General features: G+C 41.9%; 1 protein-coding gene across 5 annotated transcripts in view; it reads left to right on the top strand.

Annotated features, from left to right (window-relative positions):
* Positions 1–2,691: 2,691 nt before the first annotated feature.
* The window catches only part of RABGAP1L (RAB GTPase activating protein 1 like), a 229,957-nt gene continuing 212,958 nt past the window's right edge, over positions 2,692–19,690 (top strand). For 3 of the 5 annotated variants that reach the window (XM_058808736.1, XM_058808733.1, XM_058808737.1), the window contains exon 1: positions 2,692–2,784. The gene's annotated coding sequence lies outside the window, so the exon portion shown is untranslated. Of the gene's footprint in view, positions 2,785–3,520; positions 3,737–12,707; positions 12,812–19,690 lie in introns of those variants that run through there. The other 2 variants (XM_058808734.1, XM_058808735.1) reach the window with 2 other exon arrangements.

The following is a 19,690-nucleotide window of genomic DNA, read 5'->3' as shown; positions in this document are numbered from 1 at the left end:
TGCCTACCAATTTCTCTCATTGCCGTGCCTTGCCTGCCCCTCCATTGCCTTGCTTTATCTATCCCTCTTTTGCCTTGCCTTGCCTTGCCTTGCCTTGCCTTCCCTTCCCCTCCTTTGCCTTCCCTTCCCCTCCTTTGCCTTGCCCCTCTATTACCCCTTATTTCCTTGCCATGCTTTGCTCCTCCCTTGCCCCATTCTTTCCTCTCCCTTTTCCCTTTTCCTGCCTTGTATTGACTTGCCCTTTCTATGCCACTCCCTTGCCTGGCTTTACCTTGCCTCTCTGACTTACCCCTCCTTGCCTTTCCCTGCCTCCATCTTGCCCCTCCCTTGCCTTGCCTCTCTAGTGTTTTCTCACCTTGCCTCTCCATTGTGTTGCCTTATTTGTTCTTCCTTTGCCCATCCCTTACCTTGCCCTTCCTCTGCCTTGCCTATCCTTGCCCCGCATGACCCCTCTACCCTTGCCCCTCCTTGCCTTACGTTCACTTTCCTTTCTTTGCCCATCCCATAATCCACTCTTGTCTTACTCCACTCTTTCCTTTCCCTTGTTTTTCCTTGCCTAGCCTCTTCTTTGCCTTTCCCCTCCCTTGCCTTGCCTACCCTTCCATTGCCCTTTCTTGCCTACCTCTCCCTTGCCTTGCTGTCATTTTCCTTTCCTTGCCCCTACCTTGCCTTGCCTTGCTTTGCCTCTGCCTTGGCCCTTCTTTCATCTCTACTGCCTTGCCTTCCTATTCCCTCCCTCCTTTACCCTGCCTTTGCTTTCCTTCCTTTGCCTATCCCTTGCCTTGCTGACCTTCTCCCTTTATTTCTTTGCCTTGCCTTAACTTCCTTTTGCCTTTCCCCTCCTTGCCTTTCATTGCCCCTCTCTTGTCTGCCCTTGCCATGTTTTTCCCCTCCCTTGTTTGGCTTTTCCTTCTGCCTTTGCCTACCCCACCCCTCCATTGCATTTCCCCTCTCTGTCCTTCCCTTGCCCCTTTTTTGCCTCATCCTTTCTTGCCTTGCCTTGTTTAGATTTTCTGTTCCTCCTGTTTATTACCCACATTTGTACACCAGTGTGCAGTGCCTGGGTACTGTGCCAGGGCTACTCTCTTCTTCTTATTATTTCTCTATTGCCATAGTCATTAAAATAATTTTCCTCCTCTCTCTGAATTCTTCTGATTTCCCCATGCTTTTGTGGTTTATCTGAACCTGTGGTGGGATAAAAGTAATCTGGAGGTAATTGAATTTACACCATTTATAGACAAATAGTAAGAATTCTTAAATGGGGAGCTGGCTAGAGAGTCTGGCTTTTCTTTTTTTTTCTCCTGTGAAATGCTGTCCTTTGCCTGGTTGCCTGCTTGCCTTTTTTTATGACAGTTCAGCTCAAAAAAGACCATGTAACAAACAAACCTCTCGACCGTAGTGACAAGAAAACAGCCTAAAATCAATGCCCACATGGGCAGTCTGGCTGTCCCAGGGGCAACAGGACACAGTCCACTGGCTTTTGTGCTAAAGTTGTTTTATTGAAGGCTGTGACCTGACATTCCTTAAGATTTTACTGAACCCATCTGAAAGGGGGAGGACACAGACAAGGTGTATAGGTGCTGTGGGTAGTTTAAATGTAATTTGTTTCACACACAAGCCAACAAGACAAGCTGTTGTAATTTAAACATTTTGTTTGAACATAAACAATGGTGATACTTAATTAAGCATAGATATTTATTTTTAAATATTTGTTTAACCACACCAAACCACCAAGCAAACACAATCTACCCCACTTGGCAAGACCAGCGTACAAAATCTGAAGGCAAGCTTAATTCATTTTTGCCAAAGAGCACCATGATTTAGAGGTTGCTTCCATTGCCCTTCAGTTGTGGGTGAGGATTTTGACACATTTCAGTGCCTGCTGGATGCTTTCTGACAGGTGGGAGAGAAGCATTTATCAAAATTAGTGTGGGCAGCAGCGGAGGGGAGGATTCTGCCCCTCTGCTCAGGTGAGACCTCACCTCCCTCCAGCTCTGGGGTCCCAGCAGAGAAAGAACACGGACCTGTTGGAATATCCAGAGGAGGCACCAGGATGATCGGGGGATGGAACACTTCTGCTGTCATAAAAGGCTGAGAGTTGGGATTGTTCAGCCTGGAAAAGAGAAGGCTTTGGGGTGAAGAGAATGCATTGTGGCCTTTCAGTACATGAAGGGAACTTACAGGAAGAATTTACTTGCAACAGCACGTAGTTACAGGACCCAGAATTGCTTACCACTAGGGAGCAGGGTTAGATTAGATATTAGGAACGAATTTCTCCCTGTGAGAGTGGTGAGGCCCTGCCAGAGGTTCCCCAGAGAAACTGTGGCTGCCCCATCCCTGGAAGTGTCCAAGGAAAAGGCTGGACGGAGCTTGAAGGAACCTGCTCTAGTGGAAGCTGTCCCTGCCCACGGCAGGAGGTGGGATGAGATGGTCTTTAAGCCCGCTTCCAACCCAAACTATTCTATAATTGTGTCCCAGAGGGGCCGCACAAGCCAGCAAGCCGGGCCGGGCCGGCCGCGGAGCCGCACGCCCCCCGCACTCCCCGGGCAGCCCGCAGCGGCCGCGGGCTGTCGGCGAGCCTGTCGCAGCCGAGAGCGGCTACCCCGCCGTCCCTCCGCCGTCCCTCCTTCCCTCCCGCCCTCACGCCGTGTCAGCCGTGCGCGCGCACCCGCCCGCCCTCTCGCCGCCGGAATGTGGGCGACGCTGTCCCGGCCCTGAGGCGGCTGCGCGGCCCCGCCGGGCTGGAAGCAGCGGCAGCGCGGGGAGGACGGCCCGGCTGCACCGGTGAGAGATCGCGACGCTGTCCCGGGCCTGCCCCGCCGGGCCGAGCGGGGCGGAGCGGGTGTCATGAGGGGCGCGGGCGGGGAGGTCGCCGCTCCCTCAGGAGAACGGGCGCGGGAGGAGAGGGAGCCGCCGGCCCAGCCGGTGTCACGGGGGATAGACAGATAGATCGTGCCCGCTGACCTGAGGTGGCTCCTCGCTGGCTGCGGGCCGATGGTTCCGCCGGTTCGTGTTATTTGGTGTTTGTGCGTGTGGAGTTCCCTGGGCAGTGGCGCTCCGGGAGGAGAGGAGCTGGAGCACAGGGCAGGATTTAAAAAATAAAGTTGTTTTCGTGGTCAGGAATGCGAGAGCGCTGTGGAAGCGCTCATCTCCCTGCCTCCTCCGCGGGAAAAGTGAAGTCACTTCCCAAGAGCCCGGACTAGTAAACTACTGTCCTAAATTTGTGCGTCTGCATGCGTCAGTTTCATTCCGTTTTATTCAATTTTATTCAATTTCATCTACGTTATGTTTTGTTTTGGGCTGGTTGTCTGTTTCTTTCTTTTCTTTTTTTCCCCCTGGTTGTTTGTTTTCTTTCTGGTGGTTTGTTTTTTTAAGCCCTTTTCCACAATCTCCCGACCCATAAGCTGGTACAAAATTCTTGTCTTTAGATAAAAGTACTTGAAAACCTGCTATCACCACCTGAAGCAGGGACGGCAGTGAAGGAAATGGACTTGCTGACTCTCCTCCTGGATAAGTTCCTGCAGTGTCTTGTGTACTTTGCTCCTGCTGTCACACTCAAAGCTGTGTTGCCACGAGTACTTGGTTTGATAGTGCTGTGAATAAGGACTGTCCTACCACGTTTCACTGCTGTATTCATCCATCGTGTGGCTAAGAGGGGGAAAAAAGATTCAAAATGTCAGTTCTTCTTTAAAACAGAGAAAAAAATCGAGTGACAATTAAGAAATAACTTGCTTAGGTAAGCATTGCTTCTCTCTCTCACTGTCATGCTCTAGTCTCATCATCACGTTGTTTTTCAGCTAAAACCTTCAGAGGGGCAGGTGTGCTTTCAGTTTCCAGAGAGATGTCTCGTTGATGGTACAGGCAGCATTTTGTTACTCCTTTAAGTGCAGAAAAGGTGCTGTGGCTTTATTTAACCAAATCTCTATGATAGAGGCCAAATCCTGACTGCCTATCAGACTAGCCTGCCTCCAGATTGTATGAAGGTTTACTGGGCCTATAAGGTTGGTTCTGCAAATTATGCCTCTGCCTAGGTTTTAAGTAGGATTGTAGCTTATTCTGTTTATGTGAGTTAGATGGTAATAATTATATGATTAATAACTTACTTTGTAGTTTAAACTTGAAAAGACTATAAATACAGTAAGCACAAATTGACTCCAGTGTTGTAGGAATGCTGTGAGTGTCTGGAGGGGAACCAGCACCAGATAATGAACCCCAAAACTCAGTGACAGAGCCTTCCACTACTTCCTTCTGTTTTAGGCAGAGGTGGAAAATCATACTGGGTTAGTTTTGTTTTATTTATTTGATTTTTAATATAACTGCTTTTTTCTGAAAGGACTCAGGGGCTATGAACAGTTTGGCTGTACATATGAGAACTGTAAAAATTGCTCTACAGTGTTTTAAAATGGTTTCATTGAAATGTATTGATTTGTTAAAAATATAATTCAGTTCTTTAAAAAGTGATTCACAGATGAAGTTATGTGCTGTTAGTAAGGGGATTGCAAAAAGATCAAGTTTATAATGTGGCTCTCTTGTGTACCTGGTGTACTCCCTGGCATATCAAGACAGTTTGCGTTGTGGCTGCTCCTTCTCTTCTCTCATCAAAGGGACTTCCACAGTCAGGAAGTGAGTAAAAAGAACTAATCTGGTTAAAAGATGTACTTCTATTTCTTCTTTTTTTTTGTTCCCTGAGGTACTCTGATTACAACAACTTCCTGACCCAGCTCACTTGCCCGGCCATGTGGATGTGGGCTTAGTCCAGAGGAAGAAGTTATGTTGGTAGGGGAGAGAGTGGAGAGTGTTGTGATGTCCTTAGCTGGTACCTGGCTTTGTGGTCACTGAGTTAATGGCAGAAGCCAGTGCTGCTGGAAGAACATACATTGTGGTGAAGGTAGCAATGATAGTAAGGGTGGTGTCTCTTTTTTTTCTGCCAGTACTGTCTTATATTGATTATGAAGCCATGGTGTAATTTTTATTGGCTTTTGACAACATTAAATGGACTCAAAAGCCATCTATGTATCTGTGTTCTTCTCTAGGCCCACAGAAATTGCTGTGGTTTTCTTCTTCTCTCTCCTTTGTTCATCTGTTCTGCTCTCTGAACTTTTTGGTGAGTTCTTAGTTTCAGGGAGTGATCTCGGCATTGTTAGGGGTTTTTGTAAATTTATTCTGCTCTAATTTAAAAATAATTAGTTGTATATTGTCATTACCTCTGCTATAATAGGAAGGCTATTTCAAACTTGACTGACCTTAGTAATTACACACTTTCTGATTTCTAGTTTAGATTAATTTGTCATGGGATTATACTCATTTTATGCACCCCATGGACTGATAGGTTTTATTGGCACTCTTCATCTTGGTATTAAAAAAAAAAAAGGCACTTTTAACAAAAAGGATGCAAAAATGTGTGGAAATAGACCATGGAAGGTTTGTTTGCTCTTTGGGCCACCAGCTACACTAATCATTCCTGTAATAATTCTCAGCTTCTCCCCATGAATTTTAATCTTGACCTATTAAGTGAAAATTAAAATGCACATTTCAGGCATTAACATTGAGCTTCCTGAATGTGTCCTTTTAGTGAAGGTTAAGTTGTTTTCAAGTATATTTTGATAAGATGTGTTTTGTGAAATTCATACCTTTGGCAGTTTGTTCCAGTTTCAGTCTTACTCTGTTATTCTGGTACAGCTGTTGAAGGATCCATTATTGTAACCTGGTTTGGTGAAGGCATTCTTTGTTTTCTGATGGAGTCCTAGTCCTTAAAAATGACTGACATGTTTGAAAATCATTTATTTCACCTTTTTTCTGTATTCTTAACTTTAAAGAGAAACAAAACCAATGTGTAGATTATTGGAAAACCTCTGTGGCTGTTAAGGTGTTTATTTAAATTTGCTGTCAGGAGTGTTCCCAGAGGGGACTTTGTGATGCTGACAAACTAGTTTGTTGGGTGTGACTGTTTGTAAACAGAACATAAATACATAAATGGGGCACCAAAATCTGCTTAGTAAAATAGATTGCTCTGAAAGGTGAGTAAGGCCCTTGTGGTAAACATCTGTTAGATTGTGTCTTTCATGGAATATTTCTTATTCTTTGGAAAGAGTAGCAGAAGTGTCTTTCTAATGTTTTTAAGTGGTCAGAGGGTAAAAAGTAACTTTTACCACTTTGAGATGGGTCACAGCCATCTGCTTTCCTACTCTTGTCTCCCTGTATCATGAGCCAGAATACTGAAGAAAGTGTGGGTTTTTTTAGATCAAGTTAGCTTAAAAGTGCAGAATTTTTCTGATGCTGAAAACATATTCCCTTCTTGTGGGGGAAGCACAGCAGTACAAAGGGAAGAAGTTCTAAGGGCAAGAAGATAAGAGATATGTACATTTCTGTGTACAACACTGGATGTAGGCTGACTGTATGTACAGGAGAACTGGAGTTTTAAACACATGATTGAAAGTAATAAACCGGATGCAAAACCTGCTGAAGGAAAGTTTCTAATATAGAATGATTGGCAGGTCAAATAGTAAATTCCTAAAACAGTCATTTAGGTTGGAAGGGGCTTCTGGAGGTCATCTAATCCAACTCCCTGCATATATTAAAGTAGGAATAATTTAGATAAGATTGTTCCAGCCTTTAACACCTTTCTGGGCAATCTGTTTCCACATTTGACTGCAATCAATGATTTTTTCTTTCCGCCCTCCCTCCGTTTAAGGTAGTTGAAATTCACTTTCCAACTTGTGTCTGTTGCCTCTTAATGTGTCAGTGTCCATTATCCAGAAGAGTCCAGTTCTCTCTTCTGCAGCCTTTTATTAGAGAGCTGACAGTCAGTAAGGATTCTTTAGAGCTCTTTTCTTGAGCAGATTGTGCAAACTCAGTTCCATCAGCCTCTCATTGTACACCATGTGCTCCTGCCATCTGGCCAGCTTGGCCACTGGACGTGCTCCAGAGTGTCTGTGTGAGTCCTGCACCGGGGAGCTGCACTGCAGCCATGGGCTCACAGGTGCTCAACAGAGGGGACTGACCCTTCCCTGGACCTGCTGCCTGGACTCCTGCATCCAGCCCATGCTGTGCTCAGCTGCCTTTGCTGTGAGCATGTACTGGTGACTTGTTTTCACAGTTCTGTCTGCTGGGATCTCCACATACTTTTCTGAAAATCTGAGTCTTTATCTAGTTTGTGTTCAGCCTGTCTTGTCACAGGAGGTTGTTCTGCCACTAATACAGGACCCACACATGCCTTCACTGAGCTTCACAAAGTCTTACTGGTGCCTTTCTCCAGCCTGGCCAGGTCTGAGTGGAGCTGACCACTCCTCCCACTTTGGTGTCATTGGAAACTTCCTGAGGATGCAGCCTGTCCCATCATCTAGATGATTCCTCAAGACGTTGGGTGGTACTGCTGGTTTCATCCAGGTGATCCCTAGGAGATGCCACTGCAACTGCTTGCGTGGAGCTTGGTACAGCTGTGGCTGTTCTTTCAGCTCAGCAGTCCTGGCAAATTCCCAAACACCTCACTGCTCCCTTACCCCTGTCTCACCAGTTTGGCTGTAGGGATGCTGTGGGAGACTGTTGTTACTGGCCTTCTGTGTCCTGTGCTCTTCCATCCTCTGCTAAGCCAGACATCTCATTGCAGTAAGCTCTTGTGTTCTTCAGGCATCATCAGTCCTTGCTAAATCCATGGTGGCTATTCCCTGTCATCTTCCTGTGCTCCTTGAGCAGAGGGATGCCTTCCAGGAGGATTTGCTCTATAATCCTCTCATGGACGTAGGTTAGGCTGGCTGATCTGTGGTTGCCTGAATCCTCCTCCTTGCTCTTGAAATTGGTTGTGATATTTGCCTTTTTTCTGGTCAGAAGGAGCCTCTCACAGTCTCATGGCCTTTAAAAAGTGGTAGAGTGTGATAGCTCAGCTACACTGGCCAGCTCCCTCAGGCTTCTTAGATATAGCCCATCTGGTTACATAGATTGTATGTTTCCCATTTTCTGAAGTGCTTCCAAACTTCATCCTTCTCTTTTGGAGGGGACTTCTCACTCCAGCAGACTGCTGCTGGGCTCAGGGGTCTGGAAGGCTTCTGAGTGGACCTTGCCAGTGAAAACTGGGGCAAAAAAGCTGCGTGTATGTCATCCTTTTCCATGTACTTTGTTAACAGGTGACTTGTTCCACTGAGCACAGAGAGCACTTCTTCCTTACTTTTCCTTCTGCTACCTATGTTGATTTTTCCTAATGCCATTCTAAACCTTATGTCTTTGGGCTGCTCTTGGGTAACTTCTCCAGCATCTGCCTGCTGGGTGCTTGTGAAGCAGAGATCAAAACTTTTCTATCTGTGAATAGGTAAAACTTTGAAATTAGTTGAAGTGTTGGTTAATGAATGATTCTAACCTCAGCTTGTTGTGGTTGAATGGAAGATTTCAGTTCCCCCTAAACAAGCAGCAAGCAGTATCACACTCTTGGATAAGGGGATAGGCCCTGTCTGAGATGCAGAGTGCAATTTGTACCAAGGAGACAAAGCAGTGAGTAAAATGATCCACAGCTCTTTTTTTTTTTTAATTAATTTTCTTCCCTCATCACTAAAACAACTAACTCCATGTAGAAATGTATGTCTTCAGTGTATGCCTTTCCCCTTTCATTGAAAAGGAGATGTCAATATTTAACAGCAAGATGGGTGGATAAATATTTGATGCCATCTGTACATAAATGCTTCCAGTTGGAATTAATTTAATTATTTTCTGTTGATGCATAAAACCATTTGAGAAATTATTGGGATAAACTAAAATTTTGGAAATTGAAGCATTTTTTATTCAAGATAAATAAGGGGATGAGTTCTTGAGTTACAATTTGTGTAGACAGTCTGAAATGAAGTTCTTTGTTAGTTTAAACCCTCTGCATGTGCTTGATGTATCCTACAGTTTCCTGACTGGTGTAAGTGTGATTTGTACTGGTGTTCTGGTGATTCAGTGGTATGAAGGTAAAGCCTTGGGTATGTCACTTACTGGTGTGGCTGATCTGTCCAAATAGGGCTTTGGTATGGATAATATGGGGAATATTTTTCCTCTGTGTAGACTAGAAATACCCTTTTTAGCATGGTTGGGAGTTCTGAGGTGTTTTCTGCTACAGTAGAAAGATTCTGGAGTTACACTTTGATGCAAAACAGTGCACATTAACTGTGGTAATTAATGGTAAAATTGTAATCTGCACATTTGCCTTCATGTGTGATCTTTCATTTTACATTAGGCTACTGGCAAACTTTTAAATAGTAAAGCTCATTACTAATGATGGTGGACAGCTTCCTGTCTTAGTGGCTCAAATTCTTGCTATCTCCCATATGATCTCTAACTAGAGAAGAAAAGGTAAAAGGGCAGAGAAAAGGAAAGAGAAAGGTGTTTTTAGCAGCAGTAAACTGTCACAACAGGATTTCAGTCAATGAGTGAATCTAAGAGTGGATCTTGAAGGCCATTTGCTAAATGGCTTAATAAGGTTTCCATGTCACTCGTGGGCTTAGAAGTTAAATAAGTTGGTTTCTGTCATACAGTGTATCAGTGACACAGGTGAGGAATGAAATCAGTGTGAATGTGACTGACAACAAAGTCCTTTCTCAGCATGTGCTATGAAACTTGTGCACTATTAATTCTTTTAATGAAAGGAGTCACTTTTGAGTAACCAGTCATGACCAATCCGTGGTCTTCTCTTGCAAGTAAATAAATAAACATGACTCTCAGAATGTCTCTTACATTTTGTGTGTGTGTGTGTATTTATTTATACTTTCATCACCAAAACCTCTGTATGTTGTGTTGCAAGGTGTGATGGTACAAGTTTCCAGAAGACACTTACTTAGTCATTATGGGATATTCTTGAGGTTACACTTCTTGTCAGTGGTAGGTGATGCTTAAACCTCTGACTTTCAGGGTGTTGGGCTAAGTTAGGTAGCTGTGCTTTCAGTTCAGGTATTGCTGACCTTTCTGATTAGGTCATATCTATTGTATGTACCTTAAGTCACACAGCCAAATTTTTTGGGGGTAGAAAGCAAATTGCAGATGCTGATCTGTTGGAGTTGTCCATGCATATGACTTAATTCTTTGTTTTGGAAGGAAAAAGAATGGGAGTTGAGGCTTTGTCCAACAATCTTACTCAAAGGATTGACTTTTAGTGTAAATTAATTGTATAGTTAGTTTTGATAATCTTTGCTACTGTTTAGGGAAATTGATCCTGTTCTGGTAAATTGGTTTTTGTTTTAACCAGAAATGAATTTCCTCTTCTGTTCCCTACAATGTTTATTTGAGAAGTAGTTATATTTGAATGCTTTGCTTTTCTGCTGAGTACAATTACTCAGGAGGTGTTAGAGCTTGACAGTGGTGTAAGAGTGGCACGTTTCCAGGTGGGTTTGAATGTTTTGGTTACAAATTCTGTAGCAATCTGCCTTTTCTGAAGTTCCTTCAGTGGAAACCAGTTTAAAGAAGATAAATTTAAATATTTTGACTTGATCATTGCACTTTGCAGAGATCTGGTGTCGTGTTATCCTGTATTTCAGCAAAGTAAGACAGTTTGTACTTCAGTCATTTTAATCTTTTAATCTTACTTTCAGTAAGACAGTTTGTAGTACAGTAATTTGTACTTCTGTTGCCTATGCAAAATATTACTGTTTTTTCCTGAAATTTCACAAAATTATTTTGCTGAGATCCACAGATCTATTGCAGTACACAAATTTGTAAAAATACAAATACCTATTTATACTTTCAACAAATACATTACAATTTTAAAAGTAAGTATATGTTATTTTTCTCTTTGTTTTCCAATTCTTTATTCTTGTCCCAAGATTTTAATTAAGGGCAAAGGCTTTGCTGTGTGTTTTCAGTGCTCAGGCCTCTGCAGGCAAATCAGTGTGAAAATAAAATGCAAATATTCCTAGTCCAGTGTTTTGTCTCTTCCTGTGTGTATTTAGATCCAAAATACAAGGTCCAGAATTTTAATTTAGAACTTGGTGGAGAAATTTGGAGCTGACTAAAATTTGAAAATAATTAGAAAATAATTATTTTTTTCTTTGTATTTAAATAAGATATTGGTGTTTTCCCCTTTATTAAGAGTTTGAATACTGCAAGCTGGTATTTTTTCCCTTAGAAGCTTGGAGGTTTTTTAATTGGCTGTTACTGAGAAACAAATACTAGATTATATGATTTAGACTGACTAACCTGAAATGCATGTGGCAGGAAATGGATTTTTTTTTTCATTCTGTAAACCCTTCATTTTACTTTGTTCCACTGGTGTATACTTTCATAATTTCCTGTTATTTTGAAGAGAACTCTTAAATAACTGGTTGGTGGCAGTGCTGCATGGCTGCCCCTGGTGCTGGCTGCTGAGTTTGGTCTGTGTTCTGTGCATTGTTGTGCTCACTTTGGTGCTTGGTAGTGAAGTGTGATCTTGGCAGAGAAGGCAGGAAGATTTGCAGCTTTTTTTAAGGCCATTTTCCACCTCCTGCACCTTCCAGATACTACTGAAATCTGGGTAGCCTTTCAGTACTTCTGCTTGAACTTAAGTGTTTGTGAGCACAGGAGTGCAAAACAGCAGTGGTGTCAAATGAGAAGTTTTTGTGTGTGCCAGCAGTTGTTTCTGGAGTAAAACTTAAGCTGGAACTTGGATCAGGCAGTCTGGTGACATTGGTCCCTTCTGTTTCTGTAGACAGTTTGTGTTTGCTCACAGAGGTACACTCATACCATAAGAGGTGTTTTTAACCCTGCCGTACCTGATGTTAATTGTTAAAAATTACTGTTGGCAGTCTAAACTCGCAAGAAGTCAGGAACTGATAACTGGAATTATTCTTGGACATAGCTGTTAAACAATTCTGAGGAAACAAGTAAGGAATGGAAGTCAGCAAATGATTTTTACATTGTTTTGAAGGTTAAATCTTAGTGTTTACTGCTATTAGATGTGGGTAAAAACTGTGAGGGGAGAGAGGAAATGAGTTGATCAAAATGTCCAAGAAAATACTTTGTCAAGTTTTGAAACAGTAATGTGAAGTTGGAAGTTCTCCATAGTTTTTTTGAGTTAAAATTTGCTTTTGACCCTTATAGCTTCTTCCCCTTTCTGATTCTTCTTTTCTTTCATCATATATAGACATCAGTAAGTCAGACTGAACATAAAGGGGTCAGACTGAAATGTGGTTTAGAATCGAGCTTTTGACAGTAGCCAGAGAAATAAAAGAGTGTAATAAGACAATTTAAGTGATCCTTGTTCCAGCAGTCTCTCCCAGTTTCTCTCTCTGGCCTTTGTGACTCTGTTTTTTGTTATTTCTGGCAGTAGTTGAGCTCAGGGGTCTCACTGGGGAGTATGGAAAGAGCAGGTGAGTTATTGTGCACATTGCCCAGGAAATTCATGTGAGGTGCCGCAGTCAATTCTGCATTTGCACAGTGCAGTTGTGCAGTTAGTTATCGTTGGTAATTTGCACAGAGATGACTCTCACTCAGATGAGGGGTGGGATGCTGGTGCTCTTCTAGGTCACTCTTCCTATTCAGGTTAGTATAGGGACACAGTTTGGGGTAATTGGGAGTGGGGCTGGCCCAGCCTCATCTCCAGTTGGCTGCAGCTGTGAGCAGCAGGTGAGCAGCACTGACAGCAATGAGCCATGGAGTGCCCAGGGGCACTGAGCAGCCACCAAAGGGAGCAGAGGGCACACAGGTGCAATGCATCAACAGGAGGCGATAAAAGGTTGGGCTAAAGAACAAGAAAGGCACATGCTTGCAGCCCTCTGAAGTGGTGTGGAGGTGCTCTGTGTGGGCTGAAGCTTTCTGGTATTGTATGGTGGTACTCTGTGTGTCCTGGCTGTCCTGACTGCAACATGTGCTGTGACAGGTTTGGATTCCTTGCTTTGAACATGCTTTGCTTGTTCCATGGGTTTGTTCCTGGCAGGGCAGCACTGCCCTCTCTGGCTCTGAGGCTGGTTGAGACACTGCCTTTGGTAGTTGCAGTCTCTTATGTGTGTGTTTGACCTTTCAGTAGCAGCTTGTCCTTAACTTAACACTCTTAACTTAAAGGAGAGAGGGGCGGGATGCTGAAAGTAAGGTTGTGGAAAGGAAAGGTTTAGAGCATGGCCTTTTTGTTTGACCATTTCACCTTTCTGTGATTATTTTTTACTTTTAGATTAGCTGCCTTTGACTTTGTTTCCTTAAGTAAAAGTATTTTGTGGGAGTATTCAGTATGTAAACATTGATAGTAAGTTTTCATGTCTACATTTAATAAACATCGTGCATCATTTATGTTGAAACTGATGGTATGGTGTGGTAATATTTGGGAAGCTCTCTGAAACATTGAGACACTCTGATTAAGAAAAAAGAGCATAGTAAACAAAGATTTTTGGCTTCTTGTGTCTTCTTTCATGCAATCAAGTGAATTTATCAATTCACTTGTGATGAAACACTTAAAATCCAAACTGCTCTGGATAGCCAGCCTCATCAGATAGGTACTGGGTTTGTTCGTGTTTCTTGGCTAATGTAAGATAAGAAAATGGCATCAAGAAAACTAATTACTTTTGCTGTGTTTTTGCAAGACTTTTTGCCATTTTTTTATTCCCAGAATGCACATTGCTAACCTCAAGGTAATAATTGTCATAACTTCCAATTCTGCCTTGGAGGAACAAGGATTTTACTAACCCTGGAGGCAGTCAGTGCAGGGCAGGGAGTCAGGATTTCTGGTGGGTTTCAGTGTCGTGGTGACACAGGATAAGGCACTCTTTTGGCACAAAAGAGGGCTGGCACCTGGGATCTCTGCTGCCTGGTCTCATACTGCTCTTCCATATGGGATCTTTTGCTCTACATCATGTGATTACTTCTGGACACAGAATGTGAGGAAAATTCCTGGTTGAAAAATTAAATTTATATAATGGGCAGAGGTTGTTCTACTGGTTGCATTAGACCCACAATGTTATTTTTACAGTTAGGGAATAAACCATTGAATAATCTCCTTAAAACAAGGATTGCATCATGCTTATGCTTTCATCTGAATATAGGTCATTATATTTTTGAGTGGTGATAACAGTTTGGTAACTTGGCTGGTGATTGGTTTCACTTTGAATGCTGCCTGCCAGCATCATATAGCAATGACAAAAAAAGCAATTTGCATTTGCTATCTCCAGCTTTGGAAAATATAAAGCAGCAAGTAAGAGTATGCAACTTTTCAAAGTTAAAAAACAATTACTGGCTGCAGAAATTCAAGTGTTATTTTTCAGTTGGTGTCAGGGAAACAGTGTGAAAGTGTACTAGAGTTGCTTTATCCTTGAGGCAGAATGAGCTACTGCTTAAATGAGTAAACCTGTTTGCCAGAACTTGATGTATAAAGTGTGGTTTGTTGGCTTATTTTTGTTTTAAACACATAAAGACTGGTAACATGCCTATAGAGTAGCAGAACACTTACCTGTTATACTCTTTGGAAGGGAATAAATAGAGAAGAGAGGCGTTTCTCCTGAGTGGATGAGAATAAAATATATTTCCTTAGGTTGGTTTAGCACTAATTGGGTAAGCTCACATCCACTATACTTTGAAACATGAATCAGTCTGTGGCAGGAAGAGGCAAGTGCGTGCTCTGTTCTCCTGCTGATGTCTCTCTTCGGTGTGTGGACAAATCTTAGGCCTGCAAATTTATTTAAATAATTGCTCAAAAGAATCCCACCAACCTTGTTTTTAAGTTTGTTTTGTTTGAGGTGTAGCTTGTCATCCATGACTCCTGCTTGCTCAAATTGTACAAGTAAACAGAAGGAAGCTCCCAATTTGCTGGGTGTCTGCCTTTGTAGCCAGCAGCTTTCCTGACATGCTTCCACTTACCTGGCATTTCATCCAGTGTTCATGGTGCTTCTGCCACCCCATTTGTACATTTCAGGCCTTGAGATCAGTTTTTACAGTTTGCCTTGCTTGAGTAATGCTCCAGCTCAGAACCAACCATATGCCCACCATTCCTATGGGAATGGATCTTTACCTCTGTGGTTTTAATTTTAAGCTTAATAAAAGCAGTATTTTTTTCCCTCAAGCAGCTCCACACTGTGACTGTGTAATATTTAAGTGGTTCAGTGGGTTGTGTGTGACACAGAGATTCAAGTCGGGAAAGCTGGTTCTCTCCTTTGCACTAAATATCTCAGTATTCACACTGAGGTGTTTTTGACAAGTGCTGTTTATCATTTATTTGAGGAGATGCAGATGTAGTATGTTTTTGAAGGAGAACAGACATTTTCTTGTTTGTGTAGCTCTCTTTTGAGTCTGTTTTCCTTAAATTGCTCTTCTTTGGCTATGAGATTGATTTTGGCTGTTGAAGTGTAAGAGGATCTGGAAAAATCTCTGTATCTAGGCACCCAGTACAACAATTCCAAACAGTTTGCCATCATGAACAGACTAATTATTTGCTGTTGGCTACATAGTGGGGGTTTGCTTTCTCAGAGGAGACAGTGTTGCCAAAATAAGCCAGTGGTTACTTTCTAGTTGTGGGGTTTTTTGCATTATTTTTGTGGCTTTGTTTTGATTTTTTTTTTTTATTTGACAAGATTTTTGTTCTCAACAGTGCTTTTCTGGAAATAAGAATTTATCTACATATATGTTTAAAATACAGTGATACTGCTCTGTTGCTCATTAAGTTGATTTTATTCCTGGGAAATCATATCAGTAAGCCAAATAAACGGTTGTTTGTTTTTCCCATTATGTTCTTTACATAGTTTTTCACTGCCAAAGATAAGACTGGGAAACAATTTGTGGATAATACAACAGTTTGTAGTGTGAGCTCAGAGACAGTTTCTCATAAAAAAAAAGGTTATGCAGAGAGAAGTTGAGATTAAAGCTTAAATTGTAGTGCTGTTGTGGTCAGTGAGATTTAAGCAAATGATTTTATGACATCTAGAATTTTCTTCTGCAAATGTCACTCAGAGTAGAGGGTTTTGGAGCAGCTGGTGAGTTGTAGTGCCTCAATGTAGAGAATCATGGAATTTTATCGGATTGTTTAGTCTTTCAGGGAAGAAGCATAGAAAGGTGAAGCTTTGTGTGTTTGCAGCACTTGTGGCTTTCTGGGGAAGGTGTCCCCATTAAAGGTAGGGAGCTCATGGGGTGGAAGCCAGGCTAATGCAGAGTTTAGATACATTTCTGTTCTGTGTTTGTGTGGGAGGCACTGTCCATGTCCTGTTCCCTAAGGGGTGAGAGAGTCACCACACCACTTCAGTTGTCTGGAAATGTGAGTCATGGAGTGATTGCAAGGCTCCTCAGTTTAATGCTCATTTTGCTGTCCTGCACAGTATCCTGTAGCTCAAAAAAGGGAATAAACCATGTCTTTTGGTGTGTATTTCTACTTCAGACTTCAGTTAGCAGAAGATAAATTTCTGCATAGTTCTGTTGGACCTTCCTGTTCATAAAGGTCCCAGAGATTCTCTTGGGGAACCATAGTTCTGAAAATAGGTATAACTTATTTCCCAGTTTTTGGGGTTTTTTTTGCAGTTTGAGATTGTCAGGCAAACTGTGTGGCCTTGAAGCCTGCCTTTAATACAAGCCTGTCTGTAATACAGGATAATTTTGTTTCTCTGCTAAGTAAAAAGTATTAATTAGCCTGCTCTTGATTGTCTTAATTCAAGCAGGTAAGAAACTTCCTTCCAAAACATGTTTCTTGTTGCTTGCTGAAAATAGGTCAACCTTTATCTCCCTTAATTGCTGTCTTTTCCCAGCTCCACATTTTCCGATTTTTTGGGTGCTTCTAATACTCAAGCAAATTTTTTAATGTAAAAATTATGTTTACTTTTGGAGACCAGTTTGCAGAGGAAGTTTTTCAATCTGTCAGGTCTGCAAAGCAGTTTCCTTCTGCAAAGTCAGTGGCTTTCCAGAAGCTTAGATTCTTTCTCCTGTGATGATGAGTGTGTTGCAGCAGTGCCTTGGCCTGTGGTGCTCTGCAATCCCATGGATTCATGGTCCATCACTGCTTAGGTGTTTGTGTTCTGCATGTGATATGTTTTTGCAGGTCTGGGTTCAGTGTGAGTACATGGAAGAGTTATGGGGGGAAGGAATCAGGAGTGTTTCTGTCCAAAGGCAGCTGTAGTGAACTTGGGGTGCCTCTCTGGAATGAAGTGGGGAAGCTGCTGGGTTTGAACATTCCACAGCTTAGTAATGAACACATGTGAAAGTAAGTTCTGGACCCAAACCAGTCCAAGTAGTATGGCTTAGTTACCTTTTATCCAGGGCTGTGTATAAGGAAACCACTGGGAGCTGATGCACATCACAGAGGTTGGCTTGACCCAAGATACATCATGAAGCTCACAGAGAAAAGCAACATTTTTCTGCAGACCTTGTGTTGTCCTTATGGCTTAAAATGTGTTTTGGAGCAAGAGCCACACATTATACCACACCTCCACACATACTCTCTCTTGAAACTATGTCTGAATAATTTCACTGTATTTCAAAAGTTCTTTGGTCTTAAAATCTGTTTGTCAGAAAACCTTATCTGAAACTCTTATTTTTAAAAAATGTAATTCTTTTATCATAGTAGGTTTTCTTTAGCTGAGTTTAAAAAAAATTCCTCCTGTATATTTGTTCCTGATTTTTGTGTGTGTGTGATTTTATTCACCAAAGGATGGGGGAAGGTACCTTCTCTATAGAAAGAAGCATGACTGTTCAAGGTACCTCTTTTGTAGCAATGACTTCCTCACAGTAGCAGTACACACTTCCCAGTGTTCCCTGCTGTGAGGAGAACTTTGACAGCTGAATTTGTTGCCATCTTTTGGAAGATGCTGTCGGAGGAGCTACTCTGACTCCTGGCTCTGAGGATTTGGGAAGGCACCATCTGACCTGAGGTTGCAATCCTTGGATCACCAATGGCAGAGCAGAGATTGTATTTTTCATTTGGAACTGAACTCCACCAGTAGTTTAAACTAAACTCCACCAGCAGCTCAAGCTAAGGAGCTGGCTTGGAGCTGAGGCGGCTGAAGTGCTTTGGATTTGCTCTTTCCTGTCCCTTACTGTCAGCTCCTCACTGCTGGTTGCTGCCCTCCTAGAAACTTTAAGCTGGTAAAGCAAATGGTAAACCTAATTCCTCAGCATTCTGAGCCAGCATTCAGCTGTTGAGGTCATCAGGGAGTAAACCTGATGTGATTATGGACTGAACAACTTCTATATGTTCTGACTAATGTGGTCAGAAATAACTTCTTACATTCTTTAAACTTTTCCTCAAAAAGGACAATTAAAAAAAGTGAGATGCTTGAGTTTAGTAATAGGAGTCTGTTCCTAGATTTTGTTCATGTCTAGTATGTCAGCTGTCCTTTTTTTCTTTACATGTGTAGGAAAAGGGAGGTTTGAAGTGAATAATTTGGTGGTGAGTAAAAAAGAGGGCTAGAGCCAATGGCACAAGGGAAGTGAGAGTGGCCATCACCTGACTGCTGATGACTGGAAAGTCCAGAGTGCATGTATCTCTCTTCTTGTTACTAAAGAAAAAAAAAACTTCAGATGTTTTTCTCTACCTCAAAAATATTAATGCATTATTCTTTTAGAAAGATTTTTATTCTTTTTACTGCTTTTCTTCAGAAGCACTTGGCTGAAATATTACATCATATGTCTTTAAGGAAAAAATACAAAATTTTTCTCTTTATGTAGCTTACTACTTAAGGTGACGTAAATCAGTAGTCTTCATGAGAATCACAGCTTTACTCTCGAGTAAGGTTCATGTTAGAGTTGAAATTGTTTAGTTTGAAGGAGTGACTTGACAATGATAGTTTGTCTCTGGCATTAAAACCTATTTTTGGTCAAAGACTGATCATAAAATACAGTGTATAAAGCTTTTCCCAAGTGCCTGATCTGCTCGTGTTTGTGTTTTACTGCCAAACTGAAGCTAAAGTGGCTTTGTTTGTACTGCAGTGGGGTGGGGAGCACTGACAGTAGGTTGGAATGTAGGACTGGAATGAGGGGTTCTGGTTGATTGATCCAGTGAATGTAGTTGTGTATAGAAAAAGATGTGTGTCTGCACGGGCTGTGGTGGTTTAAGCTGCTTGTAAAGGCAGGCTTGGAATACACTCTTAAACACATTAAAGGCCTTGTAACTCAATTTCACAGCATGCCACGCACTTTCTTGCAGTTGCTTTTATCTGACCTGAATAAGGAGCTCCTCCCTGTTATATAATGTTTATAAAATGTACTTTCAGATTAATATTTAGGAAGTAGAAATTCTCTTAATCTCCATTTACCCATATGGGGCAAGATAAGTATTTAGTGTGTCAGTATGCTTTTGTATTTGCATGATCGTACTTTTCTTTGGCTTTACAAATGGTACATTTTTTCTCCTTTTATTATTGGAGTACTGCTACAGAAAACACTTCATAGTTCACATGGTGCCTGTTGGTTCTTACTTGATTGCAGAAAGAAGAACTGGTGATAATCTGATGTTAGCAATCTGCATTTGACTCATAATAAATAAAGTAGAACCATCCAAAGAAACCATTGGAGTTTCTGTGTTACTTTGCCATAAGTAAGCTCAAAAATTAAATAGAAAATTAAAACACAAAAAAGCCTGTCAAAATAGGGTATCTTGTGATCCCTCCTTTGTGCAGATGGGCTAGAAGCAGTATTGAGGCTTTATTTTTGTCCTCATCAGGTGCAGCAATAAGAAGTGGGAGCAGGAGGGGTCTCTGATAGCCTGGACCTTTGCTCCTAATGTGGCTGACAGTCACCTCTTTTGTTTTTTCCAGTGCTGATGTCACTGCAAAAATAATGATTCTTCAGTATATTC

This window comes from Ammospiza caudacuta, chromosome 7, assembly GCF_027887145.1.
Source record: "Ammospiza caudacuta isolate bAmmCau1 chromosome 7, bAmmCau1.pri, whole genome shotgun sequence".
Taxonomy (NCBI): domain Eukaryota; kingdom Metazoa; phylum Chordata; class Aves; order Passeriformes; family Passerellidae; genus Ammospiza; species Ammospiza caudacuta.
Note: the sequence above shows the minus strand (reverse complement) of the source record. Positions and strands in the feature narration are given on the sequence as shown.